The sequence below is a fragment of the Rattus norvegicus genome, chromosome 4 (assembly GCF_021556685.1).
Source record: "Rattus norvegicus strain SHRSP/BbbUtx chromosome 4, alternate assembly SHRSP_T2T, whole genome shotgun sequence".
In the NCBI taxonomy this organism is placed as follows: Eukaryota; Metazoa; Chordata; class Mammalia; order Rodentia; family Muridae; genus Rattus; species Rattus norvegicus.
The window spans coordinates 113,691,642-113,700,380 of NC_141537.1; positions in this window are offsets into that span (position 1 = coordinate 113,691,642).

Sequence of the window (8,739 nt, forward strand, 5' to 3'; positions counted from 1 at the left end):
TAGCTAATTGCTGGAGAGAGGGTCAGCAAAAACTGTCAGTCTTTTGATCCAAAGTAGAATAGAAATTTTGGAATAAGTTATCTCTCCCAGAATTCCCCCTGAGAAGTTTGGTTAGACCTAGACCTTTCATTTTTAATTTTTAAAAAAAAAATGTTATTTAATACGTATGAGTTTTTTTACCTGCTCCTACTTCTTTGCCCCTTCTGTGAGAACGGTGTCTGTATTGGCCAAAAGAGGGCATGAGGTCCTCTACAACTGGGATTGCGAATGGTTTCTGACTGGTGGGAATTTTTTCTGGGTCCTCTGTAAGAGCCGCCAGTGCTCTTAAATTCTAAGCCCCTGTCCTCCAGTCAGACCTTCTGAATCCACATTCTGAGTTACTGTGTCTTCTTGCTTCTACATCCTTACTGAATCACAGACATTGATTTTTCTGCCTACCCACCTTCAGCACAACTCTTTCCTGTCCCCTTTTCTGTAAAACCCAATAAAGTTAAGTTATTCAGGTGAATCAACTTTAAAACACCTGAAGCCATGTCTGAAGCACGGACCAGAAGCACACAGTAAATTCTAGCTCCTATGTCCATGATATAGTTTATAGACAAGCAAATTGTTCATCATTTAATACAGTAAACTGACCTACAGATGATAATGAAGATGAAAAGTGTAAACTAGGAACTCCAGTGCAGGAATTAATATAATCAAATCATTAATAAAAATTTTATTAAATAGGTAAATATTATTTGCTTAGAAAGTTTAACAAAGCTGCTAAAATAGAAGCTCATTGCCTGAATAGTATCAAAATATGTAGAAAACAATTCAATTGTAACATGGTGGCTGATAGCTATTTTTATGGCTTAGAAGGAAAACCATAGCTCTGCCTCACATGTGCACATGGCTGGGAGATGGCTCTGTAGTTAGAGACCTTGATGTGCAAATATGAAAACCAGAGTTCACGACTCCAAACTCCATACCAAAATGTCATTTGGGCACAGTAAACAACCTGTAACTTCAGCTGTCAAGAGGTAGAGAAATCAAGCTGGGTTGGGAAACTACCTTAAGTGGTACACTGTGTCTGTCATTCAGTGAGCGATTCCTTCTGGATACCGAGCATAGTTGTGATTGTGGCCATATCAACCTTTGGACTCTATGTGCAGAAACACATGCACCAAGCACATGCATAAACACACATGTGGACACACATACCACATGTACACTACATGCTTCCCATAGACATATGCAGATGCCAAAAGGCGTATAGCCCATATCCAACTTCTCTCTTCATAGAATGCAATTAGAGAAGCATGGCACAAAAAGCACAAATTGTTAAATGTGTTGATTTTTCTGTGTTGTTTGATTATTTCATAACTCAATTCTGGATGTAATGGGCAGCGCTAACCAGACATCATTTAAAAAATGAAGAAGATATGAATTTGGAAGAGTAATGTGGGAATGTCAGGAAGGGTTGTACGAGGGGAGGCAGGCAGGAAGTTCTCTTTTGACACTGATGAACTAAAGAGGAAGGCGTAGAACATAACAAATTAGTAATAGGGTTTTAGAAAACACATCAGTGGAAGTTGCAGACATTATTAATAGAATGCTATCCATCAGAATAGCACTAACATTTTCCCAGTGTGCAGTTAGTTTCCCACGCCAAAACTGACTCAATGTGCAGCAGTGAGGCATAGGCAAGTTGAAAGTCTAAAATTAGTCTGTTTTAGTCCTGCCAAACTTTGTAATTACATAGATGCTTTTATTTTGCTTCAGCTAAATAGCAAACTCATAAACTCACACTCAGTGTGAAAATAATTAACTATTATTAAATCAATAGTCATATAAGTAATTCATGTTTGGGAGGTTATGGAATTTTGAACTCATTAAATATGTTTATTTCTTTCATAGAATGTGTGAAAAAATGGTAGTTCCTCAACTATTAATTCATAATTGTAGATAATTTTCTAAAATCTTCCATGATGCAGAAAAACTAATAATCTCCAAATACTACGCTATTTAGAAATAAATGATAAGTACAGCTCTATCTGAACTTGGTACTTTAATAACATCTTAATATGTATTTAAAAAATACTATGTGCATATATGATTTTTATTGTTAATTATGTTTATATGTATATTGCTGTGGTGTGTGTGTGTGTGTGTGTGTGTGTGTGTGTGTGTGTGTGTGTGTCCAAATGAGTGCAGGTTCCCTTGGAGGCCAGCAGATCCTCCTAGAGCTGGAGTTATACATCTGTATACAGCAGTTGTAGCTTTCTCTTTTGGGTGCTAGGAACTGTATTCAGGTTCCTCTGGAAGAGCTGCCTGTTATAAACTGCTGAGCCATCGTTCTAGCCCTCTTCATGATAAACACATTTGTTTATGTAAGTGGGATGAACGGCCCTTTGGACCATCATGTATCATTCTCTGAAGTTGAAAAAGTAATTAGCTGAAATTTCATGTACCATCTCAAGATCATTTACTAACTTACAGAAGGTATGGGGAATTTTAATACCCCTAATTATGAATACTGAGCACAGCATATTATGAAACCAATACATTGTCATTTGCCCAGAATTATTTGCTCAGCACAGATTAATATTCAACCATTTGTACTCATCTAGTTTTATTTTCATTTATTCCATATTATTTGTGTTCTTGCATCATTCTCATAACCAATATACTTTTTTATAAATTTTAATAATTCTCTTTCTGTATTCCATATGTTTATTCATGTAAGCTTACATGTGTATATATGTGAATATATATGAATAGATATGAATAGCATTTATACACATAGCATGCATATCTTATGGATATAATCATATGCATGATAGTTATAAACACATATAGAATTATATATGTATATATATATATGTATACATGCAGATACATGTGTGCATATACACATAACTGTGTACATACACAAATACACACACCTCACCAGTCTCTTTCAAGGCTTGTTTCTTTCTTGTCTTTTAATTTTCATGATATCATCAGTCACTGTAATCACACATTCATTCCCAACACTCAATCTCTTACTGAATTATTTTCTATGACCTGTATATACATTGCTTAAAGTATTCATTATCAGTGGCCTCAAAAGTGGTTTGTGCAAAGCCACTGGATGGAATGTGAAACCAAGCAAGAGTGGGGGAGGAGAAAAAGGCAAACTATTCAGAGAAGGCTGCCTTTTGCCAGAACTGGTTCTAGAGAAGATTCAACTGCTTATACTTTGGAAGGGATACCAGAAGTAGTGTGGTTTGTTCAATAAAAAGATATCTTTATTAGAGAAAGCATAGAATCCCCTACCTTAGAGTTTCTTAGAGAGCCAAGGTTATTATTCAGTAGTGGGCATTATTTTTGGACTTATTAACTTTAATTAAAGGAATCTTTGTAACACTTAATAACCATGGACCATTCCCAGTTATCTATCTGTGATATTATTGAAGAGCATTGAACATCAGTTTTAAAAATAAAATTATCCAACTTAGTTTTCTGCGTCACACTAAGCCTATCCCCTTGCCAATGATTTCCTGCTACAGCTTTTTCTAGCATGCTGTCCTTTAAACTCCTCCTAGGTGGGGGTTTTCTGCATTGCATGACCACAGTTGAAGTGTCTCTGTGTTTCCATTCTGACAGTTTGATGGCTTGTCTATCCCAAACCATGGGATGCCACCTTCAGGCTACCATGGACATCTACATTTATGCAGATATGTGCCCACACAGACAAACACAGCTACATACAATTAAAAGCAAAAATAATTCTAAAATTAATAAATATAGCACACATTTTTGTCTTAGAAAACTATAGTTTATACACAAATAGCAAGACAGAACATAGAAATTCCACCACTAATTTTTCTGCTACTATTTCACACTAATGTGGTATCTTAGGTTGTTATGTCTATACTTCCTTGGTTTTGCCTAACACTATCTTTGTCTCGAAATTCATCACAAGACACTATAGTTATCATTACATCTTCAAAAATAGTATGAGTTTGGGTCTCTTTAAGAATTTTGGATTTTGAACAGATATTTTTCAGAATATTGGATAATTTGATCTTACATGAAATTTATGTCAGTGTGAACTCATATACAGATAACTTATATTTTGAACCATAATTCAACATTGTATTATTTATTATTTTAGTGGGTTGCAGCTTCACCTATTAAAAACTCTGACCTCATAGGTAGCAATGAATATCCTAGTAAGAGCACCAGTGGAAGGGGAAGCCATGGGTCCTGCTAAGACTGAACCCCTAGTGAACTAGACTGTTGGGGGGAGGGCAGCAATGGGGGGAGGGTGGGGAGGGGAACACCCATAAGGAAGGGGAGGGGGAAGGGGAATGTTTGCCTGGAAACCGGGAAAGGGAATAACACTCGAAATGTATATAAGAAATACTCAAGTTAATAATAATAATAAAAAAAAATAAAAAAAAACTCTTTCAGTTGGCTCCTGTCCCTTCCTCTGCTCACTGCCATTTCCTTCCCAACTTGATAAACCCTGCCAACTCTCCTCCTTACCTGTCCCTTTCCCAGGTCCTTAATGTTTTGTTTTATAACCCATTTAGTTTAACAAGTGCCAGCTGTGTGACCAGTGGATTAAAACAATCCACTCAAGCATGGGGGCATCAACACTGGGAACATAACTGAAGACAGTAGCCTCACATCTCCCTAAATCCTTTTTGGGGATACCTGATTTTGCTGCCATTATTTTGGAATTATTTAATAAAAACATTCTAATACACATGTATAGTGGTTTTCAAAGTATTAATCTATAGCCCTAAGGACTTACAAATTCACTTTTAATGTCAACACATCTCCCTATATCTTAAGGAAGAATTTTTTGTGCTTTTACATGTTTTTAACTACTGTGTGTGTGGTGGGGTCCGATGAGCTCCGTTGTTTAGATTGAGTTCTGGTTTTAGCATTCATGTCAGGTGACTCAGAATTTCCAAGAACTGCAGCTCCAGGACCTTTCTCACCTTTTTCTGGGATCTGTGAGCACTGTATGCACAAGTGCATACCTGCATAGAGGCATAGAAATGTTCACATAACTAAAGGTAAAAGGAATATTTTCTTTTTTAAATGTGCAATTTTATGACATTTTATCCTGGTTTCAACATGGAAACCTTTGTTCTTATTCTTGAATCTTTTGGGGACTGCTGATTATTTGTTTGTTGGTTTGCAGAAGCATGTGTTTCTCAGAACTTTGGACTTACATCACACTATTTACTAAAAATTGAAAATTTTAGGTTTGTTTTCCTTAGTTCAATTTAACAAAAAGTAACCATTTTCTGACCTGTGAAGTAGTCTAAAGTGCTTATTGAATTATATATTCAAGCCACTACAGTTGATGATAGCTAACCAGATTTTTTTCTTATTTTTGACAGTTTTCTACACATATGCAAAGGATAGTGATTATATTCTTCCACTATAATATCCTGCTCTCCTCCACTCCTCTCCTTTGAACCCACCTTACCCAATCCCTCCGTGTTGACATCATTAGAGAAAATAACCTGTTCTCCTCTAGCAACTGTTATGAGTCATTTACTCCTCAAGAAGGGATACCATCTCATGGGCATGTATGTGTGGTGGAGAATTGGGAGCACAAATCTTGTGCCCTTATCTACAGCTGCTATGTGCTCATGTTTGTGACCCTAGTATCACAGTGTCTGGATAGGAACTTCCTGTGATACCCCTCACTACTTTCTACTTCTTAAATTATCCCTAACTTCTCTTCTCTCGTGGTCCCTGGACCATGTGTGGGTTGGTTGGAAATGATAGAGGTGTCTTGTTTAACAAAAGCTCACTGATAATTCTCTGTGCCCTAACAAACCTCTCTACTTTAACTATTACCTTTTTTCCAAAGAGCTCCACTGACCCACGCTGAGCACCTCGGTATTCTACCATACAAACATGAGTAATTAGAAGATAATGTGACAGCATGTTAATTTAGGGAAACAATAGTAAATGAATTGCTTTCCTCTCAAGTTATTTATCAGTATTCAGCCATAAGCTTTGGTATTAGATATGCACCTGTCCCTATAGAGAATTTCAATTGTAATAAAAAGAAGGTTGGTTTTCTCCAACATAGTCATTCTAATTAGAAGTTGATAAGAAATCATCATCATCTTTTTCCTCCTCATCACCATTATCATCACCATCAGGAATATTACCTCTAAATTGTAATTCCTGTGTTTGTCATGTTTTCTCTGACAATATTCCCTCCCCTCAACCACAAATACAAAAGATTTTGCATTTGGGTTAGAGACTGGAATCCCAGCTGATATTATTGGAGTAAGTTAATGTACAGGATGTCATTTATTTTCTTGTTATGTTACATTTTTAAACATGTAACATTGAGATGAGCATACTATATTTGTTTTTATTTGCTTAGGGCTAAAATAACAGAGAAAATTATGGAATGAAGGGGGATTTAAGAGCTGCAAGTGGGAAATTGAAAGATCCCCATTGAGGCAACGGCTGCAACACCGTTATCATGTTTAATAATGTGTCATGATCATTTCAGCCGTTTCCACTTGAGGCCAAGAGACATTTGCACCGCTAATATTTTACAAATATGTTTCTTTAAGGGATAATATTCCCCAGTCTGAAAACACACACCAGTGTTAGAATTCTCCCACAACTCCTAATTGGACTCTTGAGTATAAAAATTCCATCTATTTTTAAAGGACGCTTGTGTCTTAGCTGCAAATATTTCTGCAATAAAAATATATTAATTACGAGGAAGGTGTCTATGCCAAAGCATCAAATAACCACCCATAAATGGCCCCCAATCCCCTCTACAATAGTATGTCTAACAAGCCTACCTGGTAAAAAAGCTGACGGTTAAAAATGGTAATCTTGAAATGCACGTGTGGAGGCACTGTAAAAATAAAAACGCATTAAAATTCCTTAGCATAACTTTGCATATTAACTATGAACAGTCATAAATATTCAATCAAAATATGCCAAATATGGTATATTCCAGAATATCAAAGTTGTATTTCAGCCAAGATGAGTCCTAGATCCATAATTTTATTGAATACTGCAGAAAGCTATAACTAGAATTTATCTGTGTGTGTCTGATATATGTATACACATGCACATACATGCACAATTTAAATATTAGTTGATGAGTGCCATTTCCACTTTCAATGTAAATAACTTCTCATATTTTCATATTTTTTTAATTTTTAAAATATATTTTAGTACTTTTTTAAATCGATTTCTGTGTTTGGGGAGGAGTGTATGCATGTTGTAGTGCACATAAACATATCAGAGACTAACTGACAGGAGTCAGCTCTCTCCTTCCGCCATGAGAGTTCTGAAGATGGAACTCAGATCATCTGCAGTGGCCACAATCATAATTGTCCAGTGAGCCATCTTCCAATCTTCAACAAACCTTTGTATTAAAGTCCATCTCAGTAGTGACTTTCAATAAAATTACCTAGAATAAAAGTATACATGCTTAATTATACACATATTTAAATTACATGCTTACATTTTTCCTTTAAGGAATGTGAAAGATAATACAGAAAAATAGATTTTCAATGGGTACTGAACTTTTTAAAATATTTTTTGAGAATTGCATGCACACATACACTTTGATCAAATTCCTTCCCACTTTTCCCTCAACTCCTTCTAGATACCCTATAGCCTTTTCCTCCCAATATCACATATTCTTTTTTTTTAAGGAAATGAGTACACTTACTGCTGCCACCATAGGCATAGGTTTAGGGCCTTGTACTGGAATGTGGGCAGTCTATTATGAGACACATCTGCAGTAAACTCTCCCTATTCTAGCTGCCACTCAAGTGCTAATACCGCCTCTGTTATTGGGTTTGTATTAGTCAGGATCCTCTAAAATAACAGAAATGGTAGAACGAATATATATTCATATATAAATAAATATATTTTAGATGAACTATATCACACATACATGCATATGCTTATGATTGCATTTACACATAAGCATATACATACATATATTTGGTTTATTATATGTGTACATGTTGTGGTCCAGCTCATTCACCAATAACCATCTACCAAATGAAAGTTTAGAAATCTAGTCCATGGGGCTGACATCTCAGCTGATATCTAGGACACCCTGGAATATCAAAGAAATAGGCTGCCAGTGGGAGATGTGGCCCAAATTTATGGTTGAACTTTCTACCCTAAAAGTCTGGACTTAGGGTGGGTTTTCCTGATTCACATAATCCAACCACATAAGTCTCTGACAATTATAATCAGTCACTTGGGTTTTAGTTATTTCTAGGTATAGTCAAGTTGACAACAAAAATAGCCATTGCAGATTCTGATTTCATTTTAATGACTTCAATTTTAATGGTCCTAAATTTTGTTTGATTTTTTTCTGTGCCCATTATCCTTGACTTTATAATGACTTTGCATACTTCATAGATTTTGAGTACGTTAAAAAGGCTCTGAGAACTTTAATAAGAGCTTCATCCAGTTTCCTCAGCACCAATGCTCTAATCATTGGGATCATCTGATTTGTTTTCAAAGTCTGTGTTCATTTCCACTTCTTTGTGCAAATATATAAAGGGAAATGAGGATTTCAAAGAAATGCCTCTCCTGAGTTCCTTGGTAGACTAGACATCTCCACCTTGTAATCCGACCTTTCACAACAATGATCAAAGGACTCTAAAGTGGAAAGAGGATAATTGGTTCAGTACAAAATAAGTGGGAGAAAGTCCTTAGGGAGTGTCAGAGAAAAGTACTTAG